Genomic DNA, 12,532 nt, shown 5'->3' on the forward strand with positions numbered 1-12,532 from the left:
AGGCCGTGGAGCGAACCACCTCCAGCTTACCGGGCGGGGTGAAAGGTGTGCCAATGTAAATCATCCTATGTACTTTTTTCAACTAATACTGGAAATGCAGAAATGAAGAATCAAGAGAACAAATATAAGGCATTGGCAAGAAACGAAGGCCACGAGCCGCTTAGCCGGAGGTAAATGGGTCGAGCCAAGCGCTCGAGGATCAAAGACCCAATACCTTCCGGATGGAGATAAATTATCCGAGCCAAAATGCTCGAAGCAGACCCTGAGCCGTTCGGCCAGGAGTACGTTCTCCAAGCTGGGTAAAAGGGGCATATGGATTATCCGAGCCAGGCACCCGAATAAGTGAAGGCCTCCCAGCCGATTAGGTTCGCAAGCAAAAGACCCATGCCGTTCGGCCGGGCACAAAGACTGTTCAAGAGCGAGATAAGTTATGAAGGCCAAGGCCGCTCGACCTGGTAAGGAGTTAGCCTTGAAGGCCGTCTAGCCCAGACGTTAAACCGTAGAGCCGCGCCGACCGGCTATAAACATCCGCGCCGACGAGCCCCGTCGTTAAAAATCGAGAGCCGCGCCGATCGGCTATAAACATCCGCGCCGACGAGCCCCGTCGTTAAAAATCGAGAGCCGCGCCGATCGGCTATAAATAACCGCGCCGACGAGCCCCGTCGTTAAAAATCGAGAGCCGCGCCGATCGGCTATAAATAACCGCGCCGACGAGCCCCGTCGTTAAAAATCGAGAGCTGCGCCGATCGGCTATAAACATCCGCGCCGACGAGCCCCCGCGTAAATCGAGAGCCGCGCCGATCGGCTATAATAATCGCGCCGACGAGCCCCGCGTTAAAATCGAGAGCCGCTACCGATCGGCTATAATAACCGCGCTGCTCAGCCCAGACGTTAAATCAGAGCCGCTACCGACCGGCTATAAACATCCGCGCCGACGAGCCTCGCTAAAATCGAGAGCCGCGCCGATCGGCTATAAACATCCGCCGACGAGCCCCGCCGTTAAACATCGAGAGCGGCGCCGATCGGCTATAAACATCCGCGCCGACGAGCCCCGCCGTTAAAAATCGAGAGCCGCGCCGATCGGGTTATAAACATCCGCGCCGACGAGCCCCATCGTTAAAAATCGAGAGCGCGCCGATCGGCTATAATAACCGCGCCGACGAGCCCCGCTGCAAAAATCGAGAGCCGCGCCGTTCGGCTATAAAAAACCGCGCCGTCTAGCCCAGACGTAAAACCGTAGAGCCGCGCCGACCGACTATAAACATCCGCGCCGGCGAGCCCCGCCGTTAAAAATCGAGAGCCGCCGATCGGCTATAAACATCCGCGCCGACGAGCCCCGCTGTTAAAATCGAGAGCCGCGCCGATCGGCTATAAACATCCGCGCCGACGAGCCCCGCCGTTAAAATCGAGAGCCGCGCCGACCCGCTATAAACATCCGCGCCGACGAGCCCCGCCGTTAAATATCAAGAGCCGCGCCGACCGGCTATAACATCCGCGCCGACGAGCCCCGCCGTTAAAATCGAGAGCCGTGCCGATCGGCTATAATAACCGCTACCGACGAGCCCCGCTGTTAAAAATCGAGAGCCGCGCCGATCGACTATAAACATCCGCGCCGACGAGCCCCGCTGTTAAAATCGAGAGCGCCGATCGGCTATAATAACCGCACCGACGAGCCCCGCGTTAAAATCGAGAGCCGCTACCGATCGGCTATAACAACCGCCGCCCAGCCCAGACGTTAAACCAGAGAGCCGCGCGACCGGCTATAACATCCGCGCCGACGAGCCCCGCCGTTAAAAATCGAGAGCCGCGGCGACGGCTATAAACATCCGCGCCGACGAGCCCCGCCGTTAAAAATCGAGAGCCGCGCCGACCGCTATAAACATCCGCGCCGAGCCCCGCCGTTAAAAATCGAGAGCCGCGCCGATCGACTATAAACATCCGCGCCGACGAGCCCCTGCGTTAAAATCGAGCCGCGCCGATCGGGTTATAATAACGCGCCTGCCCAGCCCGAGTCGTTCAGCCAGGAGCCGCGCCGAGCTGGGATAAAAGGCGTATGAGCCGCGCGTTCGGCCGGGCATAAACATTCGCGCACGAGCCGCGTTAAAGGCCAAGAGTCGCTCGACCGCTAAATAACCTCGAGGCCGACGCGCCCGCCGTTAAATCGAGAGCCGCGCCGATCGGCTATAAATATTCGAGCCGACGAGCCCCGTCGTTAAAGATCGAGAGCCGCGCCGATCGGCTATAAACATCCGCGCCGACGAGCACTGCCGTTAAAATCGAGAGGCGCCGATCGGCTATAATAACCGCGCCGACGAGCCCCTTCAAAATCGAGAGCCGCGCCGATCGGCTATAAACATCCGCGCCGACGAGCCCCGTCGTTAAAAATCGAGAGCCGCGCCGACCGGCTATAAACATCCGCGCCGACGAGCCCCGTCGTTAAAAATCGAGAGCCGCGCCGACCGGCTATAAACATCCGCGCCGACGAGCCCCGTCGTTAAAAATCGAGAGCCGCGCCGATCGGCTATAAAAACCGAGCAGAAAACCGACGAGCCCCGTCGTTAAAAATCGAGAGCCGCGCCGATCGGCTATAAAAACCGAGCAGAAAACCGACGAGCCCCGTCGTTAAAAATCGAGAGCCGCGCTGATCGGCTATAAAAACCGAGCGGAAAGATCGACGAACACCGTCGTTAAAAATCAAGTCGGTCCGGCGACTATAAATACCCCGAGCGGACGAACGAATATCAGAGTAAGAAATCGCGGAAACTACAAATATTAAAACATTCAGGCCCGATTGGGGGTTGGTCCTCCAATACTGGCGTTTGTTGACTTCACGCAGGCAGGATACGTGCATAGCGAGTAGGCCTCCTCGCTCGGATTTTATGCAATGTGCAAGCCGATCGGGCGCATGAAGGAGAACGCTTAAGAGCATGACTGACTCTAAGCATCAACGTTAATCAAACAGAAGAATATTATGGACAATGAGTAGGAAGACAAAGGGGCATCGTTTCATTAGAAAAAAAAATTAATTATGCCGAACGGCACGTACAAAAATTTTACATCCGCCGAGCGGATGAAATACAGAAAGTACTTGAAATAACCCGCATCATTCCGGATCCTCAAAATTAAAAAAGGTGTCCGGGATGTCGTCAATCATGGCTGCTAGTTCGGGAGGGGGAATGCTCAGGTCAGCAGGAAGATGCCCCCCTTCTTAAAGTACGCCGTGGTGACCTTGACCGCCTCGAGGAAGGTTGAGGAGACGTTGCCACCAAACTTTTCGCCAAAGCGCTCCGAGCGGAGGTATTCCTGGCGCGCTGCGGCTAGCCGACTTGGCTCTCCCTCCTTATATTTCTTGAGTGCCGCTCGGGAAGCGGTTAAGGTATCTTGGACAGCCTTCAAGTCCATCTCAGCTTTTGTGCGTTCGGCTGCACGGATCTCCCGCTCGGCATTCAGATCGGCCTCTAGCTTCTTAGACTGCTGATCTAGGGCCCGGACTTCGACTTTCATTTTGTCCAGATCAGCAATCGCCCGCCTCTTCCGGCCACTGGCGCGTTTCACGTCCCCGTCCCGCTTCTTCACCAAGTCTTCGAGTCGGGCCACCTCTGCAGCCAGATCAGCAGCCTTCTTCTGTTCGGCCTCGAGAGTTTGTTTCTCCCGCTCGGCCGATGGACCCCCTGATACTTGGAGTTTTTCCAGGAGATCCTCCAGCTCGGCCAGCCGGTGGCTGGTGGCGATTTGCTCAGCCCAACGCTGTAAGGAAATAATAAAATCAGGAGTCAAACAATAGCATGGCACATGAAGAAAGATGAATTCACCTGTGTGGCCTGCTGCATATTGTTATCGCCGAGCTGCTTGGGCGTCATAAGGCCTCAAAAGCTTGGCGAGCGGACCCCAAGGTTATTTCGTGAATGGGCTCGATGGCCGATCGGCAGACAAGAATATTCCTCCGATGGGAATCGGAGGGTGGTCTTGATGGTCGATGGCCGGACGGCGATTCGGTACCGCTTGTTGCGAAGACTCTATGGTGGAAGTTTCACCAACCGACGAAACGGCGACGAGTCCGGGAGGAGGCCAAGGTCAGGCAGAGGCGAGGTCACCGGAGTCCCGATCCGTGATGGCGGCAGCAGCGGTTACGCCGATCGGCACTGTGGTGCTCCCTCTTGTGGCGGCGGAAGGCTGGAGTCTCGACGCTACCGAACTTCCAGCGGTGGATCCTCGACTGAGGGACCCCACCGGGGCCGAGGAAGATCCGCCCAACCTCTGCGGATGGGCAAGATCTGCTTGTGGGCGACTGCGCCCCTCTCCCGCCTCCGGGCGGCCGAATGAGACCCGCCGGCGAGCTCCTTTTGGTGGCCGCCCAATTTCACGCCTTCGGTTTCAAATGAGCGGTAGCCTTAGAGCGCCACATGACTTCAGCTGCAGTAAACGAAATTAAAATCAATTAGACAAAAAAGACTAAGAGAGTAAAGAATCCTTACTCATGCGGACGGGGAGATTTGCCCGAACGGGAGACAATCCGAAAATATACAACACCCCCTTGAGCAGCAGCTGATCGATCTTGTATCGCTGACCGGACAACCAGTTCGCCGCATGAAGATAGGCTGGATTGCTTCTGAACTTGCCGAGCTCCGGCTGAGTCGGCACAGCGGTCTGCCATTTGGTTCGGAATGCTGGCCGCTCGGGAAGTCGGATATAAAAGAAAAACTCCTTCCAATGTTTGTTGGAGGTCGGCATATTGTCAAAAAATTTAAAGCCTATTCTACTTTGGAAAATAAAAGTCCCCAGCTCGGATTGTTTGGGGTAGAAGAAGAAGTGGAATATTTTAGGGTCAAGAGGGATACTGTGCAGCTTGAAGAGGACGACCATCCCGCTCAGCAGCCTAAAGGAATTCGGCACAAGTTGGCCGAGCGGGATGCGAAAATAGTTACAAACCTCTAAAATAAAGGGATGGGTAGGAAATCTAAGGCCACCCTGGAATTGGTCTAAAAAGAAACAGATTGTGCCGATCGGCGGGTCATGTGGTCGGTCGGTCGGGTCGGCTACGACTATTTCATAGTTATCGGGAATTCCATACGTCCGAACAAGACGCCGAGCACGCTCCTCATCAAATCGACTCTCCATGGTTAGGTACCAAGGGCCATGAACACCAACAGCGGGTGCAGAGGAGTTTGCCATCTCGGAGAAGCGAAAGAATGGCAAGAAATCGAAGGAAGGGAAACGAAAGGGGCGAAATGAGCAGAGAAGATCTAGTAAGTGAAGGAAGAAGACTCACTGGGAAGGAAACGGGTGGAAAGAATCACCGATGAGATGATCGCCGCCTAAAAACAGACACTAGATTGCCGGAGACCGCAGCAACAGAACGAGGCAGAAGGCAACACGCGAGCTAATATGCGGCCAAAAAAGGGAAGGAGGCTTTATACGACCGAGGACGGCCAGCCTCCGCCGTCCGATCTAGGTCACGAGAAACGAGGACGCCCTCGGGCCGTCCGTTTCAAACGGGGGCGTCCCATCGTAAGTGACGCCGCCGTCACACAATTGTCGACACGTGGCGCCCTGTCACCGAGTGCAATTAATGCGCCCATACCGCGCATGCTCCGACTTAATGGAGAGGATTCGCATGATTTTCGAGAAGATCTAGACAAGCAAATATCCACATTAAGCGACAAGACAACCAAAATGAAGAGCCGAACGGCTGAGTTTGGCAGAAGGGCCGAACGACCCCAGGGATATTATAAGCTACGGAAAGGCGGCGACCGCCCGCTCGGACACATATAGTCCAGTCAGTCGGACTCACTGCCTCCTTCGACTAGACTTGAAGGGAAGGCAAGTGATCCGGCGGTAAGAATGGGGGACCCATTTCCTGAAGGGTCTCAGCTTGATGACCGATGAAGGGCTGACTAAGCGGTTAATGGCTACGCCGAGCAGCTGAGTAGGTTCGAGCGGAGCTAGAGATAACCCATCCAGGGGCTTGGGTTTCCGACGCCAAGGCAGTAGAATCGAAGGGCCGAGCGGGAGCTGCTCGGCTGGAACCAAAGGGCCGAGCGGGCCGTCCGTTCGGCCAAGATAAGGGCGAGGGAACAAATGTGGCCGAGCGGCCTATGCGCTCGGCTCGGGATATGGGACATCAGCAGAAGCATGTCTGATGATTAGGCCATACACAAGATCGCACAAGGGAGGATCTTGCCGTCACATCATGGCAAGGTTGATACAGTAGCAGTATGGCCTCATGAACATCTTCCTGACAGATCCATATCTAGGCATGGCCCTTCTAATAGACCCATACCTGGGCAAGGTCAAAGGCAGGTGGTTGCTTCGATTGGCGCGCTCAGGCTTCTTCGGGAGGTCTATATAAGGTCTCCATTTCTTCACCGGAGGTACACAAGTCTTCATTCTGCAACCACTTTCTTCATCCATTCCTCGCCTGACTTGAGCGTCGGAGGGCCGTCGCCGGGACACCCCCCCCCCCCGGCTCGGTTTTGTTGCAGGTTCGCCGGAGCACTCGAGGATCCAGCAGGGAGCGTCACGTCCCCAGCGTTCGTTGACCCCTGGTTCGGACAGGATCAATATATATACTTAATGAGGCATAAATCTAAAACTCTAGATAAGTTTAAGAACAAGGTAGAAAATATGGTAAGAAGATTAAGGTCCTTCAGAGTGATCGAGGTGGCGAGTATTTAAGCCAAGAGTTCATTGATTACCTAAAATAGTGTGGGATAATTTCCCAACTTACACATCCTAGAACGCCAGAGTGGAATGGTGTTTCAAAAAAGAGAAATCTCATACTCATGGATATGCTTAGATCATTGATGACTAATGCAAATCTTCCAATGTCGTTCAAGGGCTATGCCTTAGAAATAGAAACATACACACTTAATCGAGTTCCAACCAAGATAGTAGATAAAACTCTTTATGAATTATGGTTTGGAAAGATACAAAATTTGTTTTACCTTAAGATATGGGGTTATGATGCTTCCGTGAAGAATAAAAATTCTGATAAACTTACAGCAAGATCCATAAAATGTACGTTTGTAGGTTATCCCAAAGCTACAATGAAATATTATTTTTATCTCCCAAGTAATCACAAAGTTATTGTTGCTTGATACGTTACTTTCTTAGAAAGAAAGTGTAAACCTATGCACGTGAGAGGGGGTGAATTAAGTGATTTTAAAAACTTCTCTTTCTGTTTTGAAATTAAGTACACAGTGGAAAATAGAAATAGAAAATAAACAGCACAAACTCAAGCGATTACTTGGTTCGGAGCCTTCGATGACTCCTACTCTAATGCCCACGATCCCTCGAACTATATCGATGGGCAACTCACTAAAAACCTTTTTCGAAACCGTCAGAAAATAAAACCGAATACAAATGATCAGAGGAAGTATAACAATCTTATACTTCCTCTATCAGTGTCGTACCTAAGATTTTAATAGCCTAAGTCAAGCTTCAATAAAAAGGGCCCCCTTACAACATCTTACTATTATTTTAGCTTAAAAAATTATCTACACTTCAAAATATAATTCTCCTTTCAGCGTGCTACTAAAATTTTTTAGTGAGCCTACACAATATACAGTAAAATAAAGAGTTGAATAACATAAATATTTCAAAATATAATAATAAAAATAAATGTTACCGATAATTATTTAATACAATACGTCTTGCTTTCATTTTAGCTATAAAAGTACAATGTGTAAGTATCTCGTGGTGGTTTTGATGTGATCAACCAAGTTAAGTTAGACTCTGTATATTTGATGTCTTACATCTGAGTGTGCATGACTTAGGAACGCAAGAAGTCGAGTGGAATCGAGTCGACGGCATGGGAATCGAGTCGACGGGCTTGGTGCATCCGAGGGACGAGAAGCTGCGGAAGATTACACCGGTGGAGCAAGAAGGATTCGCACGTCACTTCCGGGGGATGAGAAATCAGAGCGGAAGACTATTCGAGGAAAAGGCCAGCGTTGGGTTCAGGTGAGCTCAACTCTGAAAGGCCAGAGGATCACCCAAGCGACCAGAGAAGAAGCCAATGACTGGAGAAGGCGCTGAACGGTTAGCACGAGGTTGACTGATTCGGGCGTCCGAACCACCAAGGTGACCAATGAACACCTTGTCACAGTGGATCACTCTTCGGGTCAACGTCAGCAATAGTCCAGTCGCTCGGACATGGTCCAGACGCCCGAACATGAAAATTTTCATCTTCAAACTATTGCAAAGTTGTTACATGGAGATAAAGTTTGTCAGGCTGGGGGTGCCCGGAGAGGGCCCAAGCGCCCGGAGATGCCACATCAGTAAACGACTATTTTTGTCCAGTGGGCTATAAATAGAACTCTGGTTTTCTTCATTGTCGAACAACACTTTCTGTATTCGAGTTTTCCATTTTGTTCTTCAAGTTCTGTGCTTTCAATGTTCTGTATGAGGCTTCTCCGCCTCCGACTTGTGTCGAAGAAGGAGTTGACTAGTTGTGCTTCACTTGCCTTAGATTAGCAACATCCTTGGTTGAAAATCAAGTAAATCCATTTTGTCTTGTACTTATTTTTATGCATTTTAGTTTCGTTTATTAAAGTGTTTTGTATTAACTTAAGTCAAAAGCTTCGAGAAAGGGTATTTATGTCATTTCAGGCAATTTATCCCCTCTTGCCGGTCGCACCGGGACCTACAATTGGTATCAGAGTAAAGATACTTTAGAAGGACTAATCGCCAACTGAAGCACACAAAAAATGGTCAGACCAAGCATCTACCTGCCTAAGTTCGAGGGGGAGTTTGTTATGTGGAAAAAATGAATGGAGGTATTTTTTAAAAACCAATTTTGAAATATTGTTAATAATCAAATACGGTTTTGTAGCTCCCAAAGATTCACAAGGAGAAGAAAAAGAAGAATATTTATGGACCAAGAAAGAATAAGCTGATTTCATAGCCAACGGACGAGCGGAGTTTCACCTCCTAAGTGTCCTACCACCATAGGAGGTCAACAGAATCGGGCCTACGGATCAACCAAAGAGCTCTAGGAGAAGTTCTTGGAGCTGCGAAGGGACCTTCGAGGCGAAACTCGCAAGATAGGATCTGCTCCGGAACCAACTCAGCAACCTTCAAATGGAAGAAGGTGAATCAGTCGCACATCTACACTCAAGGATCAAGGAGCTGATTACCAGACTCATGAATCTCAGAGAAATGGTAATAAACTGAGATTCGTTAAGGTACGCATTAAATGCATTTTCGATGACACCTGAGTGGGCATCCATAGTTGACTCATTTTACATCTCTACGGACCTTGAGATGAATACCTTAGAAAATTTGTTTTCTACTTTTGAACTTCACAAATCAAGATGTGCAGGTTTAAGAAACAAAGAAGAAAAGACAACTTAAAACGTAGCACTGAAAGTTAACTAGAAATGTGAACCAGATTTAGACACATCGCTAGACAAAGACGAAGTTGCATTTCTGGTAAGAAAATTCAATAAATTCTTTAAGTCTAACAAAGTTAACAAGTCGCATGCTAAAAAGCTCTCCCGAAGCAAACAAAAGGTTCGGTGCTACAACTGTCAAGAAAAAGGACATATCAAGGACAACTGCCCAAAACTAAAGGAGAAAGAAAGAAACAAAAGGCCAACGAGAATGAAGCATAAGAATCTAAAGGTGATGTGGGATGAATCATCGTCGTTAGAGTTAGAAATTGAAGCCTACGTCGGACTTGGCTGATGGCAAGTCACCAAGAAGATGATGAAAAAAGCTCATCTGAAATGAGTATCGAGAGCATCGATAAAGGGGAAGCTACTTCAGAGGGAAGCAGCAATGAAGGGGGACTGTCAGACAACGAGATCGACAAGGTAAGTCAGGTACGAGATCTCCTAACAAACTATACAAATTTATTAAAATACTTTCTAAAAATTCTTGTCAATTAGAAACTAAAAATAAAAAATTAATAAAAGAAAACTTGGAATTAAAAGAAACTTTAGCAAAATCTTATCGATTAGAAGATTTCAACAAGTTAAAAATTGAAAATAAAAAATTAAAAGAATAAATAGAATTATTGAAAAGGAATAATGCATGCCTAAATTTAAGTTCTTTTCAAAATTCAAAGTTTAGATATTATTGTAGGCTTAGTTGATATTTTAGATACTATAAGGGTCAAATTATAAATGTAGATAGAAAATTAATTTATAGAAAATATTTAATTAATACCATAGGAAATAATTTATTTTGGATACCAAAATCATACTTAGTTCAATAAATTAATTCCAATACATACTAGAAAATTAATTTACTTGATTTATTCTTTCTAGTAAAATTAATTATTTTTCAACTTTCGTATTATATTTAATACTTAAAATTTTATTTTTGAAAAATAGAAATATTATCTACTAACAAAATTTTTTTGAAAATTTTGACCGCTATATTATTTTTTATAAATTTTTCAAAAAAGATTGTATTTTTAAAATTAAAATTATTTTGCAAATTTTTTTTTAAATTATATTTTTATAATAAAATATTATGTTCTCTATCAAAAGAATTTTTTTTTAAAATTTTCTAACTATTAATTAATTTTCTATGAATTTTTTGACAAAAATGATAAATTTTAATATTATTTTTTTAAAAAAATTAATCTTCAAAAATTTAAATTTTTTTACAGATACACTTTCTGTTTTTCATATTTATAAAAAGTTATAAAATTTTTTGAGCTAAAAGTCTATTTTTTAAGTATTTTATATCTTTCTTCGTAAAATAATTTCTTTTCACTAATATTAATGTTATTTTCTTATGAAAACTTTATCTCAATATTGAATAAATATGTTTAACAGTAACAAAAATTCTCAAAATTTTTCTAAGACTGAAAATAATTTTAAAAATTATTTCTTTAAAAACTGATTTTTAAATCATAAAAATTTAAATTTTCAAAAAAGAATTCCCAAAATTTTTCCAAGTATTAGTCACTATGTGGAAAACCCCTTAGATTTCTTTTGATGTTGACCTTCATTTTTAATATAATCAAAGGAAGAGAGAAAAGAATAAGTATAAGAGGAGGTATAATTTTGTATTAATTGTTTTAAATTTTGCATAATTATTGCATTTACATATTTATTTTCACTATTAGTTTACTGTTTTGGTTTAATCCTAACTTAACTTGGGTTAATCCACATCAAAAAGATGGAGATTGTAAGTACCCCGTGGTGATTTTGATGTGATCAACCAAGTCAAGTTATGCTCTGCGTATTTAATGTCTTGCGTCTGAGTGTGTAGGGACTTAGGAACGCAAGAAGTCGAGCGGAAGATGCGACAGATGAAAAGGATGGCACGGGAATCGAGTTGACAGGCTCGGTGCACTCGAGGGACGAGAAGCTGCGGAAGAGTACACATGTGGAGTGAGAAGGACGCGCACACCGCTTCCGAGGGACAAGAAATCAGAGCGAAAGACTGCTCGAGGAAAAGGCCTGAGTTGGGTTCAGGTGAGCTCAACTCTGAAAGGCCGAAGGATCACCCAAGCGACTAGAGAAGAAGTCAGTGACAGAAGAAGGCACCGGATGGTCAGCACGAGGCTGACTAATCCGGGAGCCCAGACCATCTAGGTGCTTGGACCACCTTCGGGTCCACGTTAGCAACAGTCCGGGCACCCAGACATGGTCTAGGCGCCCGAACATGGTCCAGGCGCCTAGGCATGAAAATTTTCATCTTCAAACCATTGAGAAGCCATTGCGTGAAGATGAAGTTTACCACGCTGGGGGCGTCCAAGAGTCCAGGCACCCGGAGATGCCAGTAAGCAAATGACTATTTTTGACCAGTGAGCTATAAATAGAGCTCTGATCTTCTTTATTGTTGAGCAACACTTTCTGTATTCAAGTTTTCCATTTTGTTCTTCAAGTTCTGTGCTTTCAACATTCTGTATGAGGCTTCTCCACCTCCGACTTGTGTAAAGAAAGGAGTCAACTAGTTGAGCTTCACTTGTCTTAGATTAGCAACATACTCGGTTGCAAACCAAGTAAATCCTTTTTATCTTATACTTATTTTTATGCATTTTAGTTTCGCTTATTAAAGTGTTTGTAGTAACTTAAGTCGAAAGCTTCGAGAAAGGGTATTTTTGTCATTTCAGATAATTCACCTTCTCTTGTCGGTCGCACCAGGACCTACACAATGCATATTGATGTCATTTTTTAGTGAGCTTGCACATGTAAAGTAAAATATGAAGTTAAATAACATTTAATATTACAAAATATAATCAAATACAAAGATAAATATTATCAATAATCATTTAAATATAACACGTCTTGTTATTTTAGCTGTAAAAATATCAATTAAGCTTGTATAATTAAGATGTTCAACTATTTTATTTTCAATAGACAACATCGCCAATTCATTTAATCTTTCTTGTAACATAGTTGATTAAGGATATGTTTTAATCAACTTCAACTTGGAAAAGCTCATTTCTATAGATGCCACTGTAATTAGCTAATTATAGCCAATCCTTGTAGCCTTCAATACACTACAACAAAAATCCTCATAGACATCGGTTTTCCACCGCTGTCTATTACATTTTCGACCGATGTCTATG

Source organism: Zingiber officinale, chromosome 6A (assembly GCF_018446385.1).
Source record: "Zingiber officinale cultivar Zhangliang chromosome 6A, Zo_v1.1, whole genome shotgun sequence".
In the NCBI taxonomy this organism is placed as follows: Eukaryota; Viridiplantae; Streptophyta; class Magnoliopsida; order Zingiberales; family Zingiberaceae; genus Zingiber; species Zingiber officinale.